Source organism: Corythoichthys intestinalis, chromosome 6, assembly GCF_030265065.1.
Source record: "Corythoichthys intestinalis isolate RoL2023-P3 chromosome 6, ASM3026506v1, whole genome shotgun sequence".
NCBI lineage: Eukaryota > Metazoa > Chordata > Actinopteri > Syngnathiformes > Syngnathidae > Corythoichthys > Corythoichthys intestinalis.
In genome coordinates, this window is record NC_080400.1 from 22665843 (window position 1) to 22679905 (window position 14063).

At 41.1% G+C, this 14063-nt stretch overlaps 1 protein-coding gene across 4 annotated transcripts in view; it reads left to right on the forward strand.

The window, feature by feature from the left end:
- dscaml1 (Down syndrome cell adhesion molecule like 1) overlaps positions 1 to 14063 on the forward strand; it is a 246311-nt gene that overhangs the window by 55454 nt on the left and 176794 nt on the right. The gene's annotated exons all lie outside the window — the stretch shown is intronic.

A 14063-nucleotide genomic window follows, 5' to 3' on the forward strand; every position in this document is an offset into this window, starting at 1 on the left:
ATGTACTAGTATGTGTGTGGCCTGAGGGGGGTTTCCAGTTTGGATCGATAAAACTTGCTGTTGGATTTCCCTCTCTCTTGTCACGGATCCCTCACCGTGAGACTGGCGAGACTCTCTGTTTTGTGTGTTTGTGCGCTTGTCATAGCCACTCTCTCGTAGCTGTGTGGGGTAAGAGCTCCGTGGGAGTATGTTATCGATCAGCTGATGGACGTATTCACTAACACATTAACATATCAACGAGCAAGAACATGAAAACACATGCCCACACAAACACACATTTTACATAAATCTCTGGCTAAGCAGATCAACGTCAATGTCCCCCAGCGTTATCGTAAAATGCTGAATGTTTAATGTAGTTTCATTTGCATTCAACAAAAAAATTATTAAAGTGGAGTATTATTGAATGAGTAGTTTGAATATGACACTCTATGTACAGTGGTATGAATAAGTATTTGAACCTTTTGAAATTTCTCATAACACACTCATCCTCACCGTGAAGCATGGTGGAGCCAGCATCATGATTTGGGGCTGTTTTGCTACCTCAGGGCCTGGACAACTTGCAATCATTAATGAAAGAATGAATTCAAAAGTTCATAAGGTGGTTTGCAGGAAAACCTGTGCCCGTTTGTCAGACAGTTGAAGCCAAGAAGAGGATGGATGCTGCAACAACACAATGATCCAAAACACAGAAGTAAATCAACTTCAGAATGGTTTCAGAAGAACAAAATACACGTTCTGGAGTTGCCAAGTCAAAGTCCAGACTTGAACCCCATTGAGATGCTGTGGCATTACCTAAAGACAGCGATTCCTGCCAGACATCCCAGGAATCCGATTGAACTACAGCAGTTTTGTTGAGATGAATGGGCCTAGATTAGTCCTGATCGATGTACTAGACTGATCTGCAACTACAGGAAGTGTCTGGTTGAAGTTATTGCTGCCAAATGGGGGACACAAAATATTGAATGTGATGGTTAGCTTACTTATTTTTCCCTCTTCTGTCATTTGCATACTATCCTCATTAAAATATGAAAACCTATAAATGTTTGGGTGGTTTTAGTTTAAGCAAACACAGTTTTGTCATGTGTGATTTTGACAAAAATCAGATCACATTTGATGGTGATTTTATGCAGAAATGTGAGAAATTCCAAAAGGTTCAGATAATTTTTCGTACCACTATAGAATTCAAAATTGACTTTTTAGATCACCTTTAAGACAACATTACTTGACATTATGAACAAAAAATAGCTTTTACTTGGGCTTAATATGAAGTAAAATAAGACCTATGAATGATTGCAAAATGTCTGGTCCAGAACTCATAGATCAAACTAAGACAAGTTTGAACAGTCTATCCCATTTGCACAAAGCAAGGTCTCTCAATGTATGTTTAGATGATCATTTTTGTGGACAAACTTAACTGGACCTGACCTCAACCTCATTAAACACCTCTGGAGAATAATGATTACTAAGCGACTGATTGTTGAGGAATCTTTGATGAAGCAAGTCGGAGCCAAACAAAGTGCTCTATTTAGCTGAAGATTCAATTAACTAAGCCCCTTTCACATATACCTGAACACCGTTTAAAATCCTGGACTTTAAACGGGTAGACCTTGTGTGTGAAACCAGTTGCCCAGGTCAACTGACAAGGAGATTACGCGGACATTTAACTCATTTGCTCCTAGAAATGTATAAATACGTTCTATTTTTAAATGCTTCATTGTCCCAAAAACGTATTTATACGTATTTTGCGTCGTTTTTTTTTTTTTTTTTTTTTTTTTACAAGAAGCATCTATAGCTTGCAATCTATCTGAGAAACAAAAAACAAGGCTCCAAACCCATTTTAAAGCAATAAAACTGGCCACTGGAGGGCATTAGCGCATTTTATAAGACCCGCAACACGATTCAACAGCAATGAACGGCCGGGCAGCACGGTCAGAGCGCTGTTGGCATGATGCCAGGCGGCGCTCCGACCGAACAAAACAACCGAGAGGACGCCTGGGAGGCCAGGCGCTGGACGACCAAGGAAAACGAGTGGGACCCCCAGTGCAGTGGCTCGCCGAGCAGACCCCGCAGAGACGCAAAATAAATCCATCTTTGTGAGACAGACAACGATGAGGGAAAAGTTTACACGGCTGACGTGGCGACAACGGGCGTCATCTCGGCAACAAAGCGTCATCTCTCAGTAGTCATGTGTAAATAAATTGTTACTTTGCTATCAAAAGCTCTATTTGTCTGGTTGTTCATGGTATTTTGTAAAAGGAAAACATTATTCAGATGTTTGGGATGTAACTAATGCAAAAAATAGCTTGGTTAAAATTAAAGTTGTGTTTGAAATGTATGCGCCTACAAAAAGCCTATTTTCTCCGTTTTTTCATCAGAAATTGGAAAATTGCTCAAACTAAGCTATTTTCTAATGCTGATTTCTAAAGAATGGAAAAAGATATGAACTTACTTTTTTTCTGCTGAAAGAAGAGAGTCTAATCTTTCTTTTGTTGGGTTCCATGTTTATATAGGAATAGAACAGAATTTTCTGTGGGCCTTGCAAAATCAGTCAAAATCCAGAAAAACGGCCGGGAGCGAAGGGCCTTGCTCTGGTGAAAATGGCTAGGAGTGAATGAGTTAACGGGTCGCGTCTTTGTATTATGCCCGGGACTTTCCCGGGAAGAGGCATGTGTGAAAGCAGGGGTTGAATTCCCGGTTCACGGGACGATGGCTGATGGTAAATATCATGGCGGGCCAGTCATCGTTTCCTCTTTCTTCGCAGTAAGATGAGTAGCGGTAAACAAACATTGCAGTTATCAACATGGCAAACTGGAAATAGCTAAATTAAACTGAAAACATAACAAAATTCAATTGCTACTGGATTGTAAAGCTGAAGAAGAGAGTCCATCGTCCATCTTTGGAAATGTGGTTTATTTTGTTGCCAATGCTGACCAAAAATGACATAATGTCCGGTTTATAAAATCGCACCAGCTGCCCTCCCGCAAAGAGAGCGCTGAGTCGGCAACATGGGACAAGTCTGTAAAAGTGTCCAACCCACGTCATTCCCGGGATATCGCTCAATGTGTGAAAGCAATGACACGGGTATATCCCGTGTCACCTTACACGGGAATTTACCGGGATATAAGTCTGAAAGGGGCTCTAGTTTGTTAACAGTAGAACAACATGATGTTGGCTATACCACTTTGTAAACCTCCACTGTAACAGCAATTTTCGGGTGGAATTTTGGTAGATGTTATAAATTCCGTTATTCGATTTAAAAACAGCCGATATCAGATATACCAGCCAATATATTATGTGGGAACAATTTGTAGTGAAGCAGAACATTACTCGATTGAAATGGGGAAATTTTAAATAATACAGTGTCTACAAAAGCAATATAAACTGTAAACTTTATGATTGTTTTGCATTAGATAATGGTAAATATGGGAATTAACAGTTGTCTTGAGTTTTTAATAAAAACCTGTGTTGCGGATACTCCTTATGGTTTATTGAACCCACAAGACAACAGGAGCAATTAATTAAAAAAAAAAAAAAAAAAAAGTTCAGTCCTCAAATATATGAGATCAAGTCTTAAAGGTAAATTTGGTGGAAAATGTTCATGTATCCACTTCATTCCAACTTCTTCCTCGTTGCAAAACTATGGCTGGTTACTGTACATTTATTTTCTTTGGTTAATATTCACTATATATGAAACAGATCAGTTTGCATTACATTTTTTCCTCAGTGAAAAATTAGGCCTGTCAAACGATTAAAATTTTTAATCGAGTTAATTACAGCTTAAAAATTAATTAATCGTAAATTATCGCAATTAATCGCAATTCAAACCATCTATAAAATATGCCATATTTTTCTGTGAATTACATATATATTCTGTTAAATAAATTGTTGGAATGGAAAGATAAGAAACAAGATGGATATATACATTCAACATACGGTACATAAGGACTGTAGTGGGCATTTCACTCTACTGTCATTTAAATCTGTCTATGCTGTCCTCACTCCGAAGCGTCTACTTTTTCCAAAGCTAGACAGCTAGTGAAAGACGCCTTAATAATCAGACTTCTTCCTTTTTCATCTGATTTATTAATAAAATGGCCTCAAACCATTGTCCTCTTTAGACCGTCGTAAAACTACAGAAAAAAAGTACACAAGCATTGCATTAGCAACAACGTTAGCTTAGCACGCTATACAGGTTCACTAAACATAAAGAGTGTCTCATACAAAAAATCTAACATTTCGCTTACTAACATAATATGTACATTCTTTACAACAGCCATACTTACGGACAAATCTTGTCCAAGGATCATATAAGCACAACATTACAATGTAGGCGTCAGCCCGAGACGTCATGCAGCCATATTGAACTGGCAAGAAAACAATACACCATGTCGCAAAGCGACCACAAGAGTTCGCTGTTAGCACAAAAAGCCTTGCTGTAAAACTTACCAAAAGGCAGAATACTGTCTGAGCGGGACATGTGCGTTAATTGCGTCAAATATTTTAACGTGATTAATTAAAAAAATTAATTACCGCGCGTTAACGCGATAATTTTGACAGCCCTATGAAAAATTTATGAGAATTTTGTGCAATTCAGATTAATGATGTAAAACGAGGTTTTACTGTACGTCATTGACATGTTGACCGATGTCAATGTTAAATAGTAGTGCCTCGACATACGATCGCTTCAAAACACGATCTTTTCGACATCCGACGTAAAATTTGACACACCATTTGTTTTTACATCTGACGAAATGCTCGAAATTCAACGATTCATGACAGCGTCGCAATTTCATTGTTTTCCCGCAAGACTGACGCACGGCGGATTTTCTTGTGAGAGAAATCAACATGACATGGGTTCCAAGAATGTTCAAGCAGGTGATGACAAAAGAAAAAAAGGTGAGGCTTACCATTGAAATGAAGATGGAATGATGGAAAAATATAAGCGTGGGGTGCACGTCCATGAACTGCTTGACAATACTCCGACGACCTCTGTTCGCCAATTTTTATACATTAAGGTGACAATTATTATTCTGTTACCATCGCCAAAGAGATAACCAGCTTTGTCAGGTCATTTAATTCAGAACTTGTGCAACAAAACACGCGTCGCCAACTGATAGCAACAACAAGACGTGAAAAGAAAAAGTCAACTGCACTCTCTCACTCTGCCGTCAGCCCCGCGGTGCGTTCAGGTACACTACGCAAAATACATAATGTATTTGTGTTGCTCTTGTAATTGCTTTTTTGCTATAGTAACAGCAGTATTTATTAAGGATTTTGTAAAAAAGCACTGAACTGGTGTGACTAGAGAATGGATACCCCTGCAGATAGTCCTTTTAGAACAATAATGATGCCCGTCCCGAATTATATAGACCAAAACTTTCTCTTCATCATTTTATTTTCTTTCTACGAGAACGTAGGTCTTAGCTTTCTTTAGGTGGCCAAAATATTGGTAACACTTTATAATAACTATCCGTTTCACTAGTTAATAGATCATTAGTAAACTGTTGATAAATGATTTATTGTTGATTTGTGAAGTATTTGTTAACAGTTTGTTAAGCATTTATAGGGTGTTCCAATATGGTTGACCCCATTCTAAATGCCCATGCTAGTTGATGGATCTTAATAAAACTATATACACTTTATGTTGAAGGTCATAAGTTTTATTGGTTAAATATACAAAGAAAAGTACAAATATTTGTTGGTTCTATGGCAGATTTTCATAAATGTGCAACATGAGCGTTGCCTGCAAAATGCCTTATCAAAATGCCTTTTCTTTTGAAGTGAACGGCATTTCTTAACCTGTAAAGATAGAAATGCCAAACGTTACACACAAAAACTTGAAACGTTTCTACACAAACTGTGTTCCAGGTTAACAACACCCTGTAAATGCATAACAAACTGTTAACAAATACTTCACAAATCAACAATAAATCATTTATCAACAGTTTACTAATGATCTATTAACTTGTAAAACGGATAGTTATTATAAAGTGTTACCAATATGCCTGATCATAAAAACAACAAATTGCAATCACCACCAGGGAGATTCAAAACACGTAAGATGCAAACAACCTGGCATTATTAACAGGTTTAATGTAGGTTTTTGGGCTGTGGAACAAATTAATGGAATTATAATGTATTCTTATGGGAAAATCCTGCTCGACATACGAACATTTCGACTTACAAACAAGGTCTTGGAACGAATTAATTTCGTATGTAGAGGTACCACTGTATATATGAATCTATACAGCACTAGTTCTAATGGGGATTTAAACAGAGCTTTTCCCATCCCAAACAAAAAACTCTGATGAATATTTGTTAAGTGACAATGCAATTTTTTTCTACAAGAATCAAATCCGTGGGGTATTTATGTTCTTGTCTCAATCCTTCCCACACGCAGAATGCCAAGATTATCAATGACATAGTGGCTCTTTTCTCCTCAGTTCTGTGTCCATATTTGACCCCTCCATTCTTTTCTCTTGGAAAGCCTCACAGCCTGTGTCAGCACTTTGTTGAAAACGGAGTTAGTCTATCACATGACTCCCTGCCACACACCTTCCGTCCATCCATCCATCATGAACAGCTTTGAATTTTTCAGCCGCACTCGAGATGCTCTGCTGGTTTGCCATCTATTAAGAGGTCCGTGTACGCCAAGGTGTGGACTTGACAGGATGACACGTGTCACACGAATGGCTGTGTTGGTCAATAAAACTGACTTTGAATAAGCTTTGATGAAGAGGCAGGCGTGTGTTTGCTGACAGCTGCCCTCACTGCGAGACGACCCCGCTTGGATGTCATGTCACATTTTGACAGCCAAATCTGTTTGCATTGGAAAGTTCACAAAGCAATGGGTGTGTGCTTGCGTGTGAGTTGGGGGGTCGACAGATAGATCCTTTCGCTACTATCTCACCGTAGCTCTTTTTCTCTTCCTTTCTCTCGATAATTGATGGTTTGCTGCTTAGAAAATTATCATTTGTGTGCCCGTCAGCTGGGAAGTGTTGAGGGATATGCCTGAAAGAACTGTGTTGGGCTGCATGTGTGTGACTTTGTTATTAGTACCCATCTTCTACTCCAACTTTTAAATCTAGTGCGAGTTTCATCTGGTCACCATGGTAACGGGTGCGAGCTGGCAGAATGAGGAAGATGTGAGGATGCAATACTGCTTGATTTATATTAGTACGTCACCACAACACACACATACACGGTACAAAGCAGCCGATGCATTTATACACACACTTGATCTCATTCACATGTTAGATATTGCTTGGAAAATACAGGTACATGTTTTATAATGCATCGCTTTGTTGTAACATTGCTAGGGAAATTATAAATTCTGCACTCATGATTATGAAAAGGGCATTTGATGGTGAAACAAGAAAGTCTTTGCACCTCAAAACTCACTGCACCTGCATCCAGGGCGAAGCTGGCTATGCGGCACAATAGAACTCACTGCTTATTAATGATGTTTCTTTGTGTTTTTGTTTTTATTTTTTCGTTTTCCGATGATTACACACGGTTTTAGCAAGATCATGTAAATTACTCACGGCTTTGAGTGTCTTTGAAGAAAGAACACCACAAGAATTAAAATGATGTAATATATTCTTTAAGCACAATTTTTGTTGCATTGTATGAAAAAAAAAATGCAACCGGTTACTTTGACCTTTTATCAAAAATTTAAGAAATGGATGCGAAATAGACGGCGGCACAGCCGTAGAGTGGTTAGCACATCTGCCTCATAGCTCTGAGCTCAAAGGTTTAATCCTGGGCTCTGGCTTTCCTGTGTGGAGTTCAGTTCAAGTTTAAGTTCATGCATGTGCATGGTCTCCCTGTGCCTGCGTGTTTTTTTTTCCGGGTACTGCAAGTGTATACGTGAATTTATGTTTGTCTCTTTGTGCCCTGCAATTGACTGGCAACAGATTCACGCTATACCAAGCCTACTGCCCATAGTTAGCTGGGATAGGCTCCGGTACCCCCGCAACTCTTGTGAGGATAAGCAGATTGAAGATGAATGAATAATACTTAAAATAGAAGCTGTTTGTTGCTGCTTATTTTAAAACTAAACATAAAATGAACACAGTTAAGCATTAAACATTCAAAATAACCATGTAACATGACTTTATGCAGCATTCTTTAAGACTAACATTGACGTTATGGTGTTATGTTCATTTAGCAATAGACATGTGCCGATTACCGGTTTCCAGGTATATCGTGGTATGAAAACATCATGGTTTCAAAAACGCAAACATTTTCCGTCATACCATCCCTAAGGGGTTAGCTATTTTTATGTCCTAAAAATGCAGGGAGAAATCCCTTGCTTGCAGCTGCAAAGCTCAACCCTCCCTCACCGGTTGTTGCTCAGTGTCAGTGAGTCAGCTGTGCTACACGATGGCTGGAGGAGGTGTAACTCCTGAACGTTTTCCCTGTCCAAGAAAACAAAATCACTGGTATAGGAATACTTTGGCTAAAGAAAAGTTACAGACTGCCGCGGCTTAGAGGAGGAGGGCCAACCGACATGTAAAACATATTTGCGGTGGGTGGCTGCTGAGGCAATACCTCGAATAGGATTTCGCATTTATACAAAATTAAAGGTTAGTAAACACTGTCATGAATGTTTCCAGCCAGCTACGAGAGTTAGCTCTAGCATGTTTAGTGTGTCTAGCGGTGGTAAAACTTGTTTTTTTCTCTTTGGCAACTGTCTGTTTTGAGAAAGAGAGTGTATGCATAATGTAAACATGATACAAGTCATACACACATGCTTTTTATAGATAATAATACAATTATTTTTGTTCTCATGGTAATAATGTTGATCTGTGGTTTTAGGATCACCTGAAGGACTGCATTTAATTTAATTTTATTTCGAATATTTCAGTTATTTTTTGGTAATTTCTTTTATTTATTTGAACCCAACCTATACTGTTGTAATTATCTAATTCATGTATATGCATATGAATGTATTTTAGTGTTCCTATAGTGGACAAAAAACACACATTACTAAGGGCAGTACGTTATTACTAATGGATTATTTAAAAAGGAAAATCCCATAGCACTTTTCTTATTTAAAAAAAAAAAAAACATGAATGTGCCTCAGCACACTAAAGGCTGAAGGCTGTGCCCTCTACTGGCTAACTCATAACCTACAGACAACACAGGCACCATAAATCTATGTGCTGGCGCTCATGCCCTCTACTGGCTAACTGGTAACGTAAAGGCAACGCAGGCATCAATAATTCTGCAATTCATTAATTACATAGCTAACAGCTACATAGCTACCAAGTTTCAAGACGAATGACGGAGAAGTAGGGCTTCAAAGTAATGTCCACAAGAACAACAAAAACAACAACCTGATTGGCGACTTGACAGGCCTTCACCCTGTTGCACAATTTTAAGTCACTTATGAGATGGATGAATGGCATTTACATTCATTTCAATGTTGAAAGATTGAGACCTGAGTTATGAGAAGTGTGAAGTATGAGGTCGAGGAACAAATAAAACTTCTTTAAGTCAAGGTATTACTATATGTCTATCCCTATCAAGTGAGGTTGTGTTTGCGATATTGTACAGCTCCCAAAGAGATTTATTAACTGGCCAGATTTCAGACTGACCAAACGTATTTTATGTGGTACCTATTCCTTAAATATAAATGGAAAATCCATCCATCCATCCATCCATCCAACCACCCACCCACCCATTTTCTCCCGATTATCCGAGGTCAGGTCGCGGGGGCAGCAGCTTCAAAAGGGAAGCCCAGACTTCCCTCTCCCCAGCATCTTCAGCCAGCTCTTCTTGGGGGATCCCAGGGCGTTCCCAGGCCAGCCGGGAGACAGTCTCCCCAGCCTGTCCTGTGCCGGCCCCGTGGCCTCCTCCCTGTGGGACGTGCCTGGAACACCAGGGAGGTGGCCTGGAGGCATTCTAATCAGATGCCCGAGCCACCTCATCTGGCTCCTCTCGATGTGGAGGAGCAGCGGTTACTCCGAGCCCCTCCCGGAGTACCAACCTTCTCACTTTATCTCTAGGGGAGAGCCCGGACACCCTACGAGGAATCTCAGTTCGTACTCAGCTTGTATCCGGGATCTTGTTCTTTTGGTCACGATCCACAGCTCGTGACCATAGGTGAGGGTGGGAACAGAAATCGACCGGTAAATAGAGAGCTTTGCCTTTCAGCTCAGCTCCCTCTCTACCACGACGGACCGATGCAGAGTCCGCATCACTGCAGATGTGGCACCGATCCACCTGTCGATCTCCCATTCCATTTTTCTGTCACTTGTGAACAAGACCCTGAGATACTTGAACTCCCCCACTTGGGGAAGGACCTCATTCCTGACCTGGAGAGGGCATTCCACCATTTCCCGACTGTGGACCATAGTCTCAGATTTAGAGGTGCTGATTCTCATCCCGACCGCTACACACTCATCCGCGAACCGCTCCAGTGAGAGCTGAGGGTCACGGCCCGTTGATGCCAACAACACCACATCATCCGCAAAAAGCAGAGATGCAATATTGAGGCCACCAAACCGGACCCCCTCAGTGCCTCGGCTGCGCCTAGATATTCTGTCCATAAAAGTGATGAACAGAACCGGTGACATAGGGCAACCTTGGCGGGGTCCAACTCTCACTGGAAACGGATCCGACTTACAACCGGCTACACGGACCAAACTCTGACATCGGTCATACATGGACCGGATCCCCCGTATCAGGAATTCCCATACCCCATACTCCCGGAGCACCCCCCACAGGACTCTCCGAAGGACACGGTTGAACTGCTTCTCCAACTCGACAAAACATATATAGGCTGGTTGGGCGCACTCCCATGACCCCCCGAGAACCCTGCTGAGGCTATAGAGCTGATCCACTGTTCCGTGGCCCAGACGAAAACCACACTGCGACTTCGACTTCCCGACGGACCCTCCTCTCCAGTACCCCTGAGTAGACCTTCCTAGGGAGGCTGAGGAGTGTGATCCCCCTATAGTTGGAACACTCCTCCGGTCCCCTTTTTTAAAAACAGGGACCAACACCCCGGTCTGCCAATCCAGAGACACTGTCCTCAATGTCCACGCGATGTGGCAGAGGTGTGTCAACCAAGACAACCCCACAACATCCAGAGCCTTTAGAAACTCCGGGCGGATCTCATCCACCACCGGGGCTCTGCCACTGAGGAGCTTTCTAACCACCCCGTTGACTTCAGCCCCAGAGATAGGAGGACCCGCCTCGGAGTCCCCAGGCTCTGCTTCCTCATGGGAAGGCGTGTTGGTGAAATTGAGGAGGTCTTCAAAGTATTCGACCCCTGGTCTTACAACATCCCTGGTCGAGGTCAGCAGCGCCCCATCCACACTATACACAGTGTTGGTGGTGCACTGCTTTCCTCTCCTGAGACGCCTGATGGTGGACCAAAATTTCTTTGAAGAGGAGAAGGCAGTTTGAAAAAAATCTCTGTTGATGCTAATCTTCAGTTAATTTATAGGAATATATTAAATTGTAATGTTTTTCATTACAGATATTACAGAATATTTAAATGTACAATTATAAATGGTCTATTCAAATTTTGTCTAAATCGAAATTGATAATATATATTTTGATGGGATTATTTTGGTCCTGAGCCGTGTGTCACTCTGAACCTATCCAGAGCTCAGAGATCAATGTGTGCACAGTTGAGGCCTAGTACTCTGCCTCTTGCTCCTGAGAGTGGTAGAATCACTCAGTTCCAGAGGAGGAGCACACATGTATTTTTTGTCAGTGAATGAATGAAGCAGAAAATGAAATGTGCTTTTTGTTGCTGTTTTTAAATATTTTTCCAAAATAAAGCAGTAAAAATATGAAGCACATTCGTTAACATTCAGGCACCGGGTGTCTGGATTTGAGCCCCTGATTAGAGAAGAAGGACGGTTTCCAAAATGAGGTGTTTGGGCCGTCGGTGACAACATAGGGCCCTCGACGGCATCCGTTGGGTTTTTACCCAAGCAATCTTAAGGGGCGAATATATTTGCCCTTTTTTTTAACTATTGATGATATAAAAAATAAGAGCCAAATGGGAAAAACCTGACTGTTAAAAAAAAAAATGCAGCAGTAGAGATATAAATAGACTATTTAGCCTAATTGAGGCCAATCGAATGCTCCCAAAAATGTTTTGTACCTGCCAAATAGAGTTAAAAAGAATAAGAACAATGAGAGACAGAATGTCACCCCCCCCATACACCCCCCCCCCCCCCCAGAAAATCACATTGTTTGATTTTTAAAGAATTTATTTGCAAATCATGGTGGAAAATAAGTATTTAGTCAATACGAAAAGTTCATCTCAATACTTTGTTATGTACCCTTTGTTGGCAATAACGGAGGCCAAACGTTTTCGGTAACTCTTCACAAGCTTTTCACACACTGTTGCTGAGCTTCATATTATTTTATTTACAGTAAAATATTTGTACAAGACCCAAGCTCATCTGTTCATTTGTGCAATTGAATGAATATATTGCAAAGGATTTTTAAGGCAGATTCCATATTCATGTGTTAAAATCTTTGCCATTGAGGTAAGTAAAATTAAAAGAGCTCGATAATAAATTGTTGTAAAAGAATTGCATTCTTACATTGTTGGCCATGATAAATGAATAAATGCATCATAAATATCTGAAGCCTTGTCACTTTCCTGTATACTCAAGCGGTGCATGTGTACAACATTCCTCCTCACTCCGCACCACAAAATAATCAGTAGAACCCAAATAATGGGGCCCGCGAACTGATGGTTATGTAGATGGATTGATTTTTGTTAAGTTATGGACTCCACATCTGCATTGATTGGCTGATGTAGCGAAGTGAGAGTTGTAGGCGTGAACAGTGCAGCAAAGTGTGGCGGGTGTACGCGTGCTTGTGCATTCATTGAAAGGACTTGTTTAATCCCTCTACACACACGCGCACGCCCCCCCCCCCCCCCCCCCACCCCCACACACACATGCATCTACACACAAAGTGGAGTACAGCCTCAGTGCAGCTTCCACCTAGTCTCCATTTTGTGGCCACTCTGCAATGGCCCCCACGTACTCTCGCTTTCCACCCTTTCTGAATTTTACCCCTTTCTGTGTAGTACCCACATTTGGAGAGGCACTTATTAGAAGATGAAGTGACAAAGCTTCATCTTTTGGCTTCCACTCTGTCAAACACAAAAGTTAACAACAGATAGGCGCCGGGAAAATGGCAGAATCAGCAGAAAAGAGAGAAAAGAGACAAAGTGGCGCAAAAAGTGTTCTAGGTGTTAAATTATGCAGGTGGCAAAGTGGGCATAGAATGGAAGGATGATGGACTGACTGCTGTTTGAAGAAGAGACTAGGAGGGATCTGTGTGTATTCTGTGTGTGTGCTTTTTTTTTTTTTTTATTGCAGTCCTAAGCCACCCCCAAGGGAGAGAGATGCGGCTTGGGGCTTGAAAGGGACTGTGTCCTGACATTAAATATGCATCCGACAAAAGCTTAATGCCCACCCTATCGCAGCCCACCCTCCGTCTCCTTTCTTCCTTTGCAGCCTTTCCATTTATCTTTGCTAGTGTTTGACCAGTAAGCATCTCTGTGTGTTTGTCTTTAGGATAGGAGCAGTTTGTTCCTCTCCTCGGTTGCGGGGACGAGGGCAGTCGTGTTGCGTTGAATAGGTGGTGTTTACTTATTGATGTGTGATTAGGTGTGCGAGTGTGAACCTGGCAATGATGCGTGTTAGGCAGGTTATTTATTCAGCACTTGTGTTTGGATGTTTTACAAAGAGAACTGGTGCAGAGTGACTCCAGTGTGCTCTGTTTGAGTGAGTGAGGATGTGTGTGTTTCAAAGTAGTATAGACTGCTTTCCAGACAAAGATCAGGCAGCAATATGCATTTGTGTTGAAAATATGATAAAGGTCATGTCCTTGTAAATAAGCCTCAGTCTCCAATACAACACTTGAATTGCTTTTTAAACATCGGAAGGTCAGTGAAACACTCAAAAACAACTCACTTACACTTAGATTCGCTGACGCCACTTGAAGAAATATGTCAAATTTCTGGAATATTTTTGTGTTCAATTGATGATAGTTACACTTGTATAGAGCCATTTCAC